Source organism: Suncus etruscus, chromosome X (genome assembly GCF_024139225.1).
Source record: "Suncus etruscus isolate mSunEtr1 chromosome X, mSunEtr1.pri.cur, whole genome shotgun sequence".
NCBI lineage: Eukaryota > Metazoa > Chordata > Mammalia > Eulipotyphla > Soricidae > Suncus > Suncus etruscus.
The window spans coordinates 104,997,823-105,010,099 of record NC_064868.1 but is presented as its reverse complement, the minus strand read 5'-3'; the positions used below and the strand labels follow the sequence as shown (position 1 = coordinate 105,010,099).

The 12,277-nt window shown below is 43.2% G+C and overlaps 1 protein-coding gene and 1 pseudogene across 1 annotated transcript in view; one reads left to right on the top strand and one right to left on the bottom strand.

Annotated features, from left to right (window-relative positions):
* The window catches only part of APLN (apelin), a 552,821-nt gene that overhangs the window by 480,689 nt on the left and 59,855 nt on the right, over window positions 1-12,277 (bottom strand). The window lies entirely within an intron of this gene.
* Window positions 1,749-1,846, top strand: LOC126000030 (uncharacterized; annotated as a pseudogene).

Here is a 12,277-nt window from a genome sequence, read left to right as displayed (position 1 = left end):
AGCCCAATAGCGTTACTGTCTAGTTGTCTGCTACTGCACTCTGGAATTATTAAAGCACAAAAACTTGGCCTCTCATTTCTAGGAGAGTGTGAGCAACAAACTTTCTCTCACTGCTACTGATTTCTCTGTATTATTATTCAGTCACCTTAATAAATAAAGATCTATACCCAGAATATAAGAATAATCTGCATCTATTTGGACAGCCAATATAGGCAGAAGTAGAGGAAAAAGCAGAGATAAATATGGAGAGAAAACAAATACTGGTAAGGATATGTAGCTTCTGTCCATTGCGGGTAAGAATGTAGACTGAGACAGCTATGGGGATGTTGTATCTGGTATTCAAACTATGAAAGAATTAGCATACAATCCAGCATTTCTACATGTTTGTATATACCCCCCCAAATTTAAGGCAGGAATTCCAATAGATATAAATATTGGCATAACCATACCATAGCACTACTCATAGTATCCAAAAGCTGGTGCTGTGAGCTGAATGTTTTGGTTTCCTCCCTCTCCTACCCACTCCTACCCTGCCCTTCTAAAACTCATTTTCATCCTAACACCCAAAGGTGATGGCCCTAACCTAATTATTAGTTAGACATAAGAAAGGAACTAGATAATATAGATGGAGCCCTTGTAAATAGGACCAGTGCTTTAACTTATTTTTAGTCGTTGTAATTTTTTTTTTTTGCTTTTGGGCACCCAGCGGTGCTCAGAATTTGCTCTTGGCTCTGCACTCGGGAAACACTCCTGACTGGCATGGGGGACCATATGGGATGCTGGGGAGTCGAACCCGGATTGGCTACTTGCAAGGCAAATGCCCTATCCAGCCTCACTGTAATATTTTTGTCAGTTCTTATTTCAGAACCATGATTTACTATTACTGATAGTTTCAGGCATAGTGTTCCAGCTCCAACCATACCATCTGCATTAGCATCCCTCAGTGAGGTTGATAGATTACTGTGTAATTTTCCCATCAGAATGGGAAATGCTCCAAAGTCACAAATGCTCCAAAGTGTTGTCCCACCCCAGCCCCACCTCACCTTCTAAGAAAAATCAATTTAAACTTAATTATTATAGATGATCGGGTATTTTTCCTTTGTTCTTGGGCCACATCCAGTGATGCTCAAGGACTACTCCTGGCTCTGTGCTCAGAGGTCACAGCTGGTGGTGTTTGGAACCACTACATGTGCCAAGATTCAACCAGAGTGAAGATGCAGCCCCAGGCTAGTCAAGGGCTTTAATCTTTGTCTGGCTTTTGGTACACATCACAAAGAACAAGAACAATCAGTGATGGTGGGGATGTGGGGAGAAAGGAACTCTCATTCATTGCTGGTGAGAATGTCACCTAGTCCAGCCTTTATGGAAAACGATATGGAGAGTCCTCAAAAAACTGGAAATTGAGCTCCCATATGATCCAAATATACCACACCAAGGAATATACCCTAGGAACACAAAAACGCAATACAAAAATGCCCTCTGCACACCTATATTCATTGCAGTGTTATTTACAATATCCACAATCTGAACATCCCAGATGCCCAACAACAGATGAGTGCCTAAGGAAACTGTGGTACATATACATGATGGAATACTATGCAGCTGGTAGGAAAGATGAAATCATAAAATTTGCCTATACATGGTGAACATAGAGACTATTATGTTAGTGAAATAAGACAGAGGGAGAGATAGACACAGAACAGTCTCACTCATCTGTCGGATTTAAGAAAAATAAAAGACAGTATGGTATCGCTTCTTGGCCTTTTGGCTAAGATCAAATGTAGTATCTGTTCTTATCAGTTTAATATCTAAAAAAGAATAAAAAACAGTATGGTAATAAATCCCAGAGACAATAGAGATGAGGTTTGGAAGCATTGGCCAATGATATGAAGTTTACCACAAAGAGTGGTGAGTGCAATTAGAGAAATAACTAAACTAACAACTACCATGACCATGAGAGTGAGAGAGAAAAATAGAATGCCTGTCCCGAAGACAGGGTGTGGGGAGAGGGGAGAAAAATGGGAGACATTGGTGTCGGGAAGTTTGCACTAGTGAATAGGGGTGAATAGGGGTGTACATTTTATGACTGAAACCCAACTATGATCATGTTTGTAACCATGGTGCTAAAATAAATTATTATTATTTAAAAAATCCTTTGTCTATTTACAGCCCCACGCAACCAGGGCTTTTATAAGAGATCCCAGAGACCCCCCCTTAGCCTTTCCTGCCAGGTGAGGAACAGTGAAAAGAAACAAGCTAGAAATCAGAAAAAGGGCCTTCAACCATCAATACTGACATAAAAGACACTTCATTATAAGACTTTTTCCCTAAGTGCTTCTTGCCTTCCTCCCTCCCTTCCTTTTTACATTGTGGGGGAGCACACCTGGTGGTTCTCAAGGGTTACTCCTGACTCTGCATTCAGGAATTACTCCTGGTGGTGATCAGGAATTACTCTGGCTCAGAATTCAGAATTACTCCTAGCGGTGCTCAAGGGACCATAGGGAATGCCAGGGATTGAACCTGGATCAGCAGCACTCAGACAAGCACTCTACCCACTGTACTATCACTCCAGACCCTGATCATGAACTTCTATATTTAAAAAAGTTATTATAACACTGTGATTTATCAAGTTCATAGTACAGTTGTTCCAGGCATTAAATGTTCAACCACCACTCCCACAAGCAATGTAACCTTCCCTCCATCAGTGTTCCCAGTTTCCTATCCACCACCCTATCATGCCCCACTAGCAGGCATAAACACATTTGCGATATATATATATATGTGTATATATATATATGTGTATATATATATCCAAACAGAATTATAAAAAACTTAGATCAGGTCCAGAGTGATAGTACAGCAGGTAGGACATTTGCCTTGCATATGGTCAACCTAAGCTTGATCCCTGGCATCCCATAAGGTCTCCCAAACCTGTCAGGAGTAATTCCTAACACAGAGCCAGGAGTAACCCCTGAGCACTTCTGGGTGTGGCACAAAACCCCAAAAAAATTCTTACATCAATAAGGGTCAATTTGTAATAATTGTTTTATTTCTCAGTGGTGTTACTAAAGTCATCATCTAAGGATTTACTGGGCTGTGGATGCTGCTAGCTGAGCCTTCCATGTTACTGTTGAGGCTCACTAAGCTTGTTGGTCTTCTTTTTTTGTTTGTTTTTTGTTTTGTTTTTGTTTTTTTGGGCCACACCCGGCGGTGCTCAGGGGTTACTCCTGGCTGTCTGCTCAGAAATAGCTCCTGGCAGGCACGGGGGACCATATGGAACACCGGGATTCGAACCAACCACCTTAGGTCCTGGATTGGCTGCTTGCAAGGCAAACACCACTGTGCTATCTCTCCGGGCCTGCTTGTTGGTCTTCTATGCAACTTTCTCATCTGATTTGCGGCTGATCATGGACTTCTAATCTCCAAAAATGTGAAAAATAAATTTTTATTGTTTATAAGCTATCTAGTCCATGACAGTTGATTATAGCAGCCCAAATGGACATGATAGTGATATTCATATGACAATACATTTGAATGAATCAAGTGTGTCCAAAAATACACTGTCATATCATGCGCCCTTAAAAAGGAAAAGCATTCTGACACATATGACAACACAGGTAACCCTTGAAGACATTAGACTGAAAGAAGCCCATCATAAAAAAGATAAATTGTATATGATTCTAATGTGCAGTACCTTGAATAGTCATGGTTTCATAAAGACAAACTAGAATAGTGATTGTCAGGGCTGGGTTATTTTTTCAGTAGGTCCGAATTTCAGTTTGGGAAGATGAAAATGTTTGCGAGGTAAATGAGGTTGGTGATTGCACAGCAATGTGAATGTACTATTACCACAGCATGAAATTGGGGCACAGGAAATTGTCACAATTGTAAAATTTTATTAGTTTATTTTACCACAATGTTTTTTAAAGAATGAATGGAAGACAAGTATCTTGAACTGAAAAAAAAGTGCAAGGAAATTCTAGAATGCATATCATAACAGTATCAGAGAATCACTAATGGAAAGGTGAATGCTTTACTGGAACCAAGTAAAGATATCCATTCTTTTTGTTTTGTTTTGGGGCCACACCCAGAATTGCTCAGGGGTTACTCCTGGCTCTGCACTCAAAAATCTCTCCTGGCAGGCTCGGGGAACCACATGGGATGCCAGGGATCAAACCCAGGTCGGTTCTAGATCAGCCACTTGCAAGGCAAACACCCTATTACTGTGCTGTCGCTCCTGCCCCATATCTATTCTTTTTGAATGATCCACAGCTAGTCATGCTCACGGGTTACTCCTAGCTCTGTCCTCAGGAATTACTCATGGGGTCCATATAGATTGCTGGAGATCGAAACTGGGTTGCCCGTGTGCAAGGCAAGTGTCCTACCTACTGTACTAGCACTCTGGCCCCCAAGGATATCTATTCTTATATGCACAACAGAGTATAATAGTTATTCTTCTAAGTTATTTCATTGATTGAGGAGGATTCGGGGATACAACTGGTGCTTGGGGCTGTTCCTGGCTCTATAACCAGTACTGGCTCCCAGCAGTGCTTACATACATACATACATACACACATACATACATACACACATACATACATACATACATACAGCAGTGCTTATATACTTATGTGGGGTAGAGGATCGAACCAGCGTCAATAAGACGCAAGGCAAATGCTTTACCTCCTGTACTTACTCCAGTTCCATGCTGGAGCTTCTAAAGCAATGAAATCAGGAAAAGAACATTAGGTGTCTGGAGCAATAACACAGAAGGTAGGGCATGTGCCTTGCACACAGCCAACCCAGGTTCAATATCCAGCTCGCATATGGTTCCCTGAGCCCATCAGGAGTGATTCCTGAGCAAAGAGCCAGGAGTAACCCTTGAGCACTGGTGGGTGTGGTCCTAAAACCAAGAAATAAAAAATAGAAAGAAATGAAATGAAAATTCTCCAGATTAGAAAGGAAGAAGTAAATTGGCTTTTGGAAAGAGATAATAATCTTCAGTATGAAAGGTCACAGAGAATCCATAGAAAGCTACTACTGAACCAATAAGCGAGTTTATTAAGGATGTGAGAGAAGAGATAAATATAGAAAACAAATGCCACTTCTATATACTAGCTGGGAAAATAAAATCAGAAAGACAATTCTCTTCACAATAGCACCAAAAAGAATAAAATGCACAGAGGTCTCCCATGCAAACCTAAGGATAGATAAGGCACAAATTCAATCCCTAGCACTGACCCAACTGGAGGGGAGCAATTGTCTCTGACATGCTGTAACCACATGTGTGTGAGCACCGCCACCATGAAAGTGTGGGGTCTGGACAAGCACTGCAATGAAGCATGTACAGTTCATGATGATCACAGATAGATCAATCAGCAAGTGTACAAAATAGGGGCCAGAGAGAGAGTACAGTGAATAAGGTGCTCGTTTTGCATGTACCTAAGCTGGGTTTGATACCCAACACCTCACTGGGTCTCCTGAGAGCAGAGCCAGGAGTAAGCCCTGAGCATATCATGTGTGGCACTAACCACCCAAAATTTAAAAAAATTAAGATAGTAAGTATAAAAATAAAAAATATTACTGAAGGGGGAGGAAAGGGATGGGACAATGGGTAGAGCTTTTAGCTTTCATACAGCCAACCAGGTTCAATCCCTGGCATTCCATATGGTCTCTGAGTGCAGAGTCCCTGAATGCCACCAGGTGTGGCTCAAAAGCCAATATATATATATATATATATATATATATATATATATATATATATATATATATATATATATATATATATGCATATGCATATAAGTTATTATATATAAAATAAAATTATATATAATAAATGTTACATATATAATGCTTAGAAATGAATTTAGCAGAGGGGCCAGAGAGATAGCACAGCAATGGGGTTTTTGCTTTGCACACAGCTGATCCAGGACAGACTGATTCGATTCCCGGCATCCCATATGGTCCCCCGTGCCTGCTAGGAGTGATTTCTGAGCACAAAGCCAGGAGTAACTCCTGAGAGCCCCAGGTGTGACCCCCCCAATAAAACCCCAGAAATGAATTTAGCAGAAATTTTAGATGGGGGCTGAGGAGAAAGCTAACAGGCCAAACACAGGCTTTGTATGCTAAAGAAGACCCAGGTTCCATTTTCAGCACAGCATGCACATTAAGGGAATGACTGAGCACTGAGATAGGAGTAGGCATCACTGCCATCAGGCATCACTGGGTCCAGAACAACCAAACAAAAATGTACAGTAAGAGGCCGGAGCGATAGCACAACGGTAGGGCATTTGCATTGCACGTGGCTGACCCAGGACGGACCTGGTTTGATTTCCAGTGTCCCATATGGTCCCCCTATTCAGGAGTGATTTCTGAGTGTATAGCCAGAAGTAACTCTTGAGCATCACTGGGTGCAGCCCAAAAACCAAAAAAAAAAAAAGTACAGTAAATGAGGGCTGGAACGATAGCATGGTAGTAAGCCTTGCATGAGTCCAACATAGGACGATCCCCATTTTGCGAATCCCGGCATCCCATATAGCCCCCTGAGCCTGCCAGAAGCAGTTTCTGAGCATAGAGTCAGGAGTAACCCCTGAGTGCCGCCGGATGTGACCCAAAAACCAAAAAAATAAAAATAAAAGTAAGTAAAGGTAGACAAAAACTCTGAAAAGCATTGCTAAGGGAAAGGAAAGGCCCAGAGAAATAGAAATTACATGCCATGAATTCAGAGATTGAGTATAGGTCAAATAAATGTCCCACCAAATTGGACTACAAATTAAAAGGAAATCTCTATAAAATTTCCAGCATTTCCATCAAAGAAATTTGACAAGTTGATCTAAAATGCACAAGGAAGGCCAGAGATATAGTACAGGGGTTAAGGTGCTTGCCTTACATGGGTCGAAAATTCAGTTCAACCCATGACACCATATTATGGTTCCTAGATCAGCACCAGCTGCTCGAGTGCAGAGCAAGGAGTAATCCCTGGGCATTGCCAAGTGTGGCCCCAAAACCAAAAAAAAAGTACAAGAAAACAAACAGTACCAAAATAGCCAAAACAACATTGAAAAAGAGCTAATGGGGAGGGATAGCATGGAAGTAAGGCGTTTGCCTTGCATGCAGAAGGACGGTGATTCGAATCCCGGCATCCCATATGGTCCCTCGAACCTCCAGGAGCTATTTCTGAGCATAGATCCAGGAGTAACACCTGAGTGCTGCCGGGTGTAACCCAAAAACCACCAAAAAAAAAAAAAAGAGCTAATGGAAAGCAATTTGTTTCCAGGTTTCAAAATCCAATTTGGAGGCCAGGGAGATAGTACAAGGGTAGAGTACTTGCTGTGTATGCAGTGAACCCAGGTTCAATCCCTGGCACCCAATATGGTACACAGAGCCCACCAGGTGTGATCCCTGAGTGTAAAACCAGGAGTAAACCCTAAGCACAGTCAGGTGTGTCCCCCAACAACTCTTATTTATTTATTTATTTATTTATTTATTTATTTTATTTGGGCCACACCAGAGGTGCATAGGGGTTACTCCTGGCTCTGTGCTCAGAAATCACCCCTGGCATGCTCGGGGCACCATATGGGATGCCAGGGATCGAATCCAGGTCCAGACCGGGTTGGTCATGTGCAAGGCAAACGCCGTACCTGTATTATCACTCTGCCACCCCCTCTTTTTTTTTTTTTTTTTTTTTTTGGTTTTTGGACCACACCCAGCAGCGCTCCTGGCTCTGCGCTCAAAAATGACTCCTGACAGCCTCAGGGGACCATATGGAATGCCGGGAATCAAATTCAGGTCTGTCCCCAGTCAACCATGCACATGGCATATGCCCTACCATTCTGTATCTCTCCACTGCCCCCCCTCGAAAATTAAAAAAAAAAACAATATTTGAAGCCACAGTTATTAAGATAGTAATCAAGGGGCCGGTGAGGTGGCGCTAGAGGTAAGGTGTCTGCCTTGCAAGCGCTAGCCAAGGAAGGACTACAGTTCGATCCCCTGGCATCCCATATGGTCCCCCCAAGCCAGGGGCAATTTCTGAGCGCTTAGCCAGGAGTTACCCCTAAGCATCAAACTGGTGTGGCCCCCCCCCAAAAAAAACCCAAAAAAGATAGTAATCATGATATTAAGTAGAAAGATATAGGGTGGGGATACAGCTCTGGATGCAGCTCCAAACACTGGAGCTCTTGCTTTGCACATGTGAGGCTGTGAGTTAAATTTGCACCCATTACCTCAAAAGAGAGAGACAGAGAGAGAGAGATGAACTGAACAGAATGAAGAATCCACAAATAAAAACCTACATTATGGTCAATAATTTCTGAAAAAATGTCAAAGAAATAAAAATCAAATGAGTCTTTTCAACAAATGATGCTAGATTTACTTTTGTAAATCTCCACAAACACAAGATCAATTTAGGTTCTTATACCATACATATTGGCAGTCATTCTCATAAGAATTGATTCTGGGCCTGAGTGATACACAGCGGATAGAGCATTTGCCTTACATGCAGCCGACCCAGGTCTAACCTGGGTTTAATTTCCAGTATCCCTTATGGTCCCCCAAGCCTGCCAGGAGCAATTACTGAGTGCAGAGCCAGGAGTAACCTTTGAGCACCAATAGGTGTAGCCCCAAAGCAAACAAAAATAATTGAGCCTATAATTCCTCGATTCTATAGCTTTCTCATTTCACAAATGTTATATTGCTATATTATTTATATACCATTTTTTCTTGGCTTCTGGGACACACCTAGTGAGGCTCATGAGCTACTTCAGGCTTGATGCTTAGAGATCAGGGATGAATCCAGATGGTGCTTAAGAGACCATGGGGCACCAGGGATCAAAACTGTGCTTACAGCATACAAAGCATGTGCTCCAGTTATTGAGCTATCATCTTGTGCATTTCCAATATATACCATTCTTGGATGATAAAATAATAGAAATGGAGAACAAGTAAATGGTTATCAGGAATTCAGGAGATGGCAAGAGTAGGAGGGAAGTGAGCAACTAACTTTTCATAAACCTGTAAAATAACTTTTTATATTTTTCTTTCACCTTTTCTAAGTAATTAGCAACCTAACTAACTGACTTTGCTCAGAAGTCAACCCTGTGGCAGGGAAAGCAGCAGAGATCAAGAAGCGTGGATAGTTAAGCAAGAGCTAAGAGGCTGCTCAACATCCCCTGGCTGAAATGTACATTTTCTTGTTACTCTGTCTGGTTTCTTGTGGGACGCTCCTTGCTCTGACCTTTCCATTCCAGGATCAGCATGAACACAAACACAGTGAATATCGCAAAATGCAGGTTGCTGAAAACAAACTGCAGGTGGCAGCCATCAATCCCTAGACACCAGCCAACCAGGGAGCCCCAGAATTTACCCCACATAACTGATATAATTTTTCTATAGCTTGACTAGATCAGTATCTATGTACTAGTCTTAACAATATGATAAAGTTTTGGGCTGGAGTGACAGCATAGCGGTAGGGTGTTTGCCTTTCAAGCTGCTGACTCAGAATGGAACAGAGTTCAATCCCCAGCATCCCATATGGTCTCCTGAGCCTTCCAAGAGTGATTTATGAGGGCAGAGCCAGGAGTAACTCCTAAGTGTTACCGTATGTGGCTCAAATAACAAAAAAAAAAAGTATTATAAAGTTTCACAAAATATTACTATTAAGGTAAATAAGATATCTGAAATTGAGTTCTTTTAAAAAGTTCTACATTATTGCTTACATTTTTGTGGAACTACAATTATCCCCAATAAAATTTTATTTAAAAAATAAAAAGGGGGGGGCCGGGCGGTGGCGCTAAAGGTAAGGTGCCTGCCTTGCCTGCGCTAACCTTGGACGGACCGCGGTTCGATCCCCCGGTGTCCCATATGGTCCCCCAAGCCAGGAGCAACTTCTGAGCACATAGCCAGGAGTAACCCCTGAGCGTTACTGGGTGTGGCCCAAAAACAAAAAAAAACAAAAATAATAAATAAAAATAAAAAGGGGGGCGGAGAGATACCACAGTGGTAGGGCATTTGCTTTGTGTGCAGCCGATCCAGGAGGGATGGTGGTTCGAATCCCATATGGTCCCCTGTGCCTGCCAGGAGCAACTTCTGAGTGCAGAGCCAGGAGTAACCCCTGAGCTCAGCTGGGTGTGACCCAAAAACAAAATAAATAAATAAGTAAATAAGTAAATAAAAAGGGGGCAGTGCAAGAGGAGAGCAGGTAGGGCATTTACCTTGCACAAACCAATTCAGTTTGATCTCCAACATCCTATACAGTCCCTCAAGCCTGCCAGAATGATTCCTGAGTGCAGAACCAGGAGTAACCCCTGAGCACTGCTGGTTGTGCCCCCAAAATAAAAACAGAATAAAATGGGCTGAAGAGATAATTTAGTAGGGTAAGGTAGTTGCCTTGAACGCAACTGAACCAGGTTTGATTCCCAGTACCCCATATGGTCCCCAGACCTATCAGCGAGTAGGGTGCTTGCCTTGCACACAGCCAACCCAGCTTCAATCTCCAGCATCCGATATGGTCCTCTGAGCCCACCAAGAGAAATTCCTGAGTACAGAGCCAGGAGTAAACCCTGATCATAGCAGGCGTAAAAACAAAACAATTTATTGGAAGAACCAGAAAGGGGATGTTTGGCAAGGCACTTGCCTTGTAGGCAGCTGTATCCACTTTCATTCCTCAGCACTACTTTCTTTGGGTGTCACTGATAAACCTCTCCACAATTATTCCTGTGGAATGGATGGGAGAGATTAAGGGTGTGACTTAAAGTCTAAGTAGAGAAACATCTTTTTAGAGGGGAGGCCACACCGGTGAAGCTCAGGGATTACAGAGGCTATTCACAGCTGCACGCTCAGAAATTACTCCTGATGGTGTTCAGCAAACTCTATGGGATATCAAAGATTGAATCTGGCTCAACTGTACTATATAGAGCCCCCGTCCCGCCATAGGAAAACTTCATTTGCCGGTTATTCTTCCACAAATTGTTTTATGTTTTATTTTGTTTTGTGGCCAAGCCCAGCAGTGCTCTCTGGACTATTCCTGAGGCCTTGGTACTTTAAAAATACCTTTATGCTATACACAGAGGGGAGCAGTTACATTAGCAGTCCGGGGAGGGGCAAATGAGGGATATATGGGGTGCATGCTGGGAACAGGGATGGAGGGAGGACAACACTGGTGGGAATGGCTCTGATTCATTGTCACTGTGTACCTTAAACATTACTGTAAAAGATTCGTAATTCTCTTTGGTCACAATAACAATTACTTGAAAAAATAAAATCAAAGAGCTAAAAATAAATAAATTAAAATACCTTTATGGGACAAAGACATGGCTCAAAAGTCAAAGGCATTCCAGGCACTTCACCTGGAGTCACGCCTGAAGTCGCCCGCCCCCTACACTCCATTCAGCATCGCTGGGTGTGGCCTCAACCAAACCAAAACAAAAATCTCTTTTTCGTTGATACTGTTTTGGGGCCACACCCGGGGATGTTCAGGGGTTTCTCTTGGCTCAGGGATCATTCCAGACGAGGCTGGGGGAACCTTATGCGCTGCCAAGGATTGAACCTGGGTCAACCATGTGCAAGACTAAGTGCCCTAACTATCCTCTGTATTATTCATCCGAACCCCACCCCCAACGAAGTGTCTTAGAAGTCGTCGTGAAATGTGGCCGGAGAGATAGCACAGCTGACCTAGAACGGACAGTGGTCCAAATCCCGGCATATCACACGGTCCCTGAGCCTGCCAGGAGCGATTTCTGGGCTCAGAGCCAGGAGTAAGCCCTGAGCGCTGCCGGTGTAACCCAAAAACTTAAAAAGTCGTCGTGAGATGGGACTGGAACTGTAGTACAGCGGGTAAGGCACTAGCCTGGGCTAACCCAGGAAAGCTAACTCTGGGCTTTTGGATCCTCAGCATCCCATAGAACTAGCTCTCCGAGTCCTGCCAGGATTAATTCCGGGTGCAGAGGCAGGAATCAACCCTGAGTACAGCCGGGTGTGGCCCCAAAGCTAACAAACAAAAGCCCTTGAGAGGGAAGAAACTTGCAGCCGGAATGCCCTTCTGGGATGAAACTTGGTCGCTGGGCGAAGAAGCCTAAAACCTAGCGCTACACATACTGGGGAACAGAATGGAAGGTTTTCCTGCAGACCGAGCAACTTGCTTTGTTCACTGCCGACCGGCCACTTGACAGATGCTCGACCAAGCTCTGAACCGGCCTTGACGGGCTCCTCCAAAGCGCTGTCAAACGCAGGCGGCGCCCGATCCTTTCCTTTGGGATCTCGCAGGAACCGCGAGTGCCGGCAG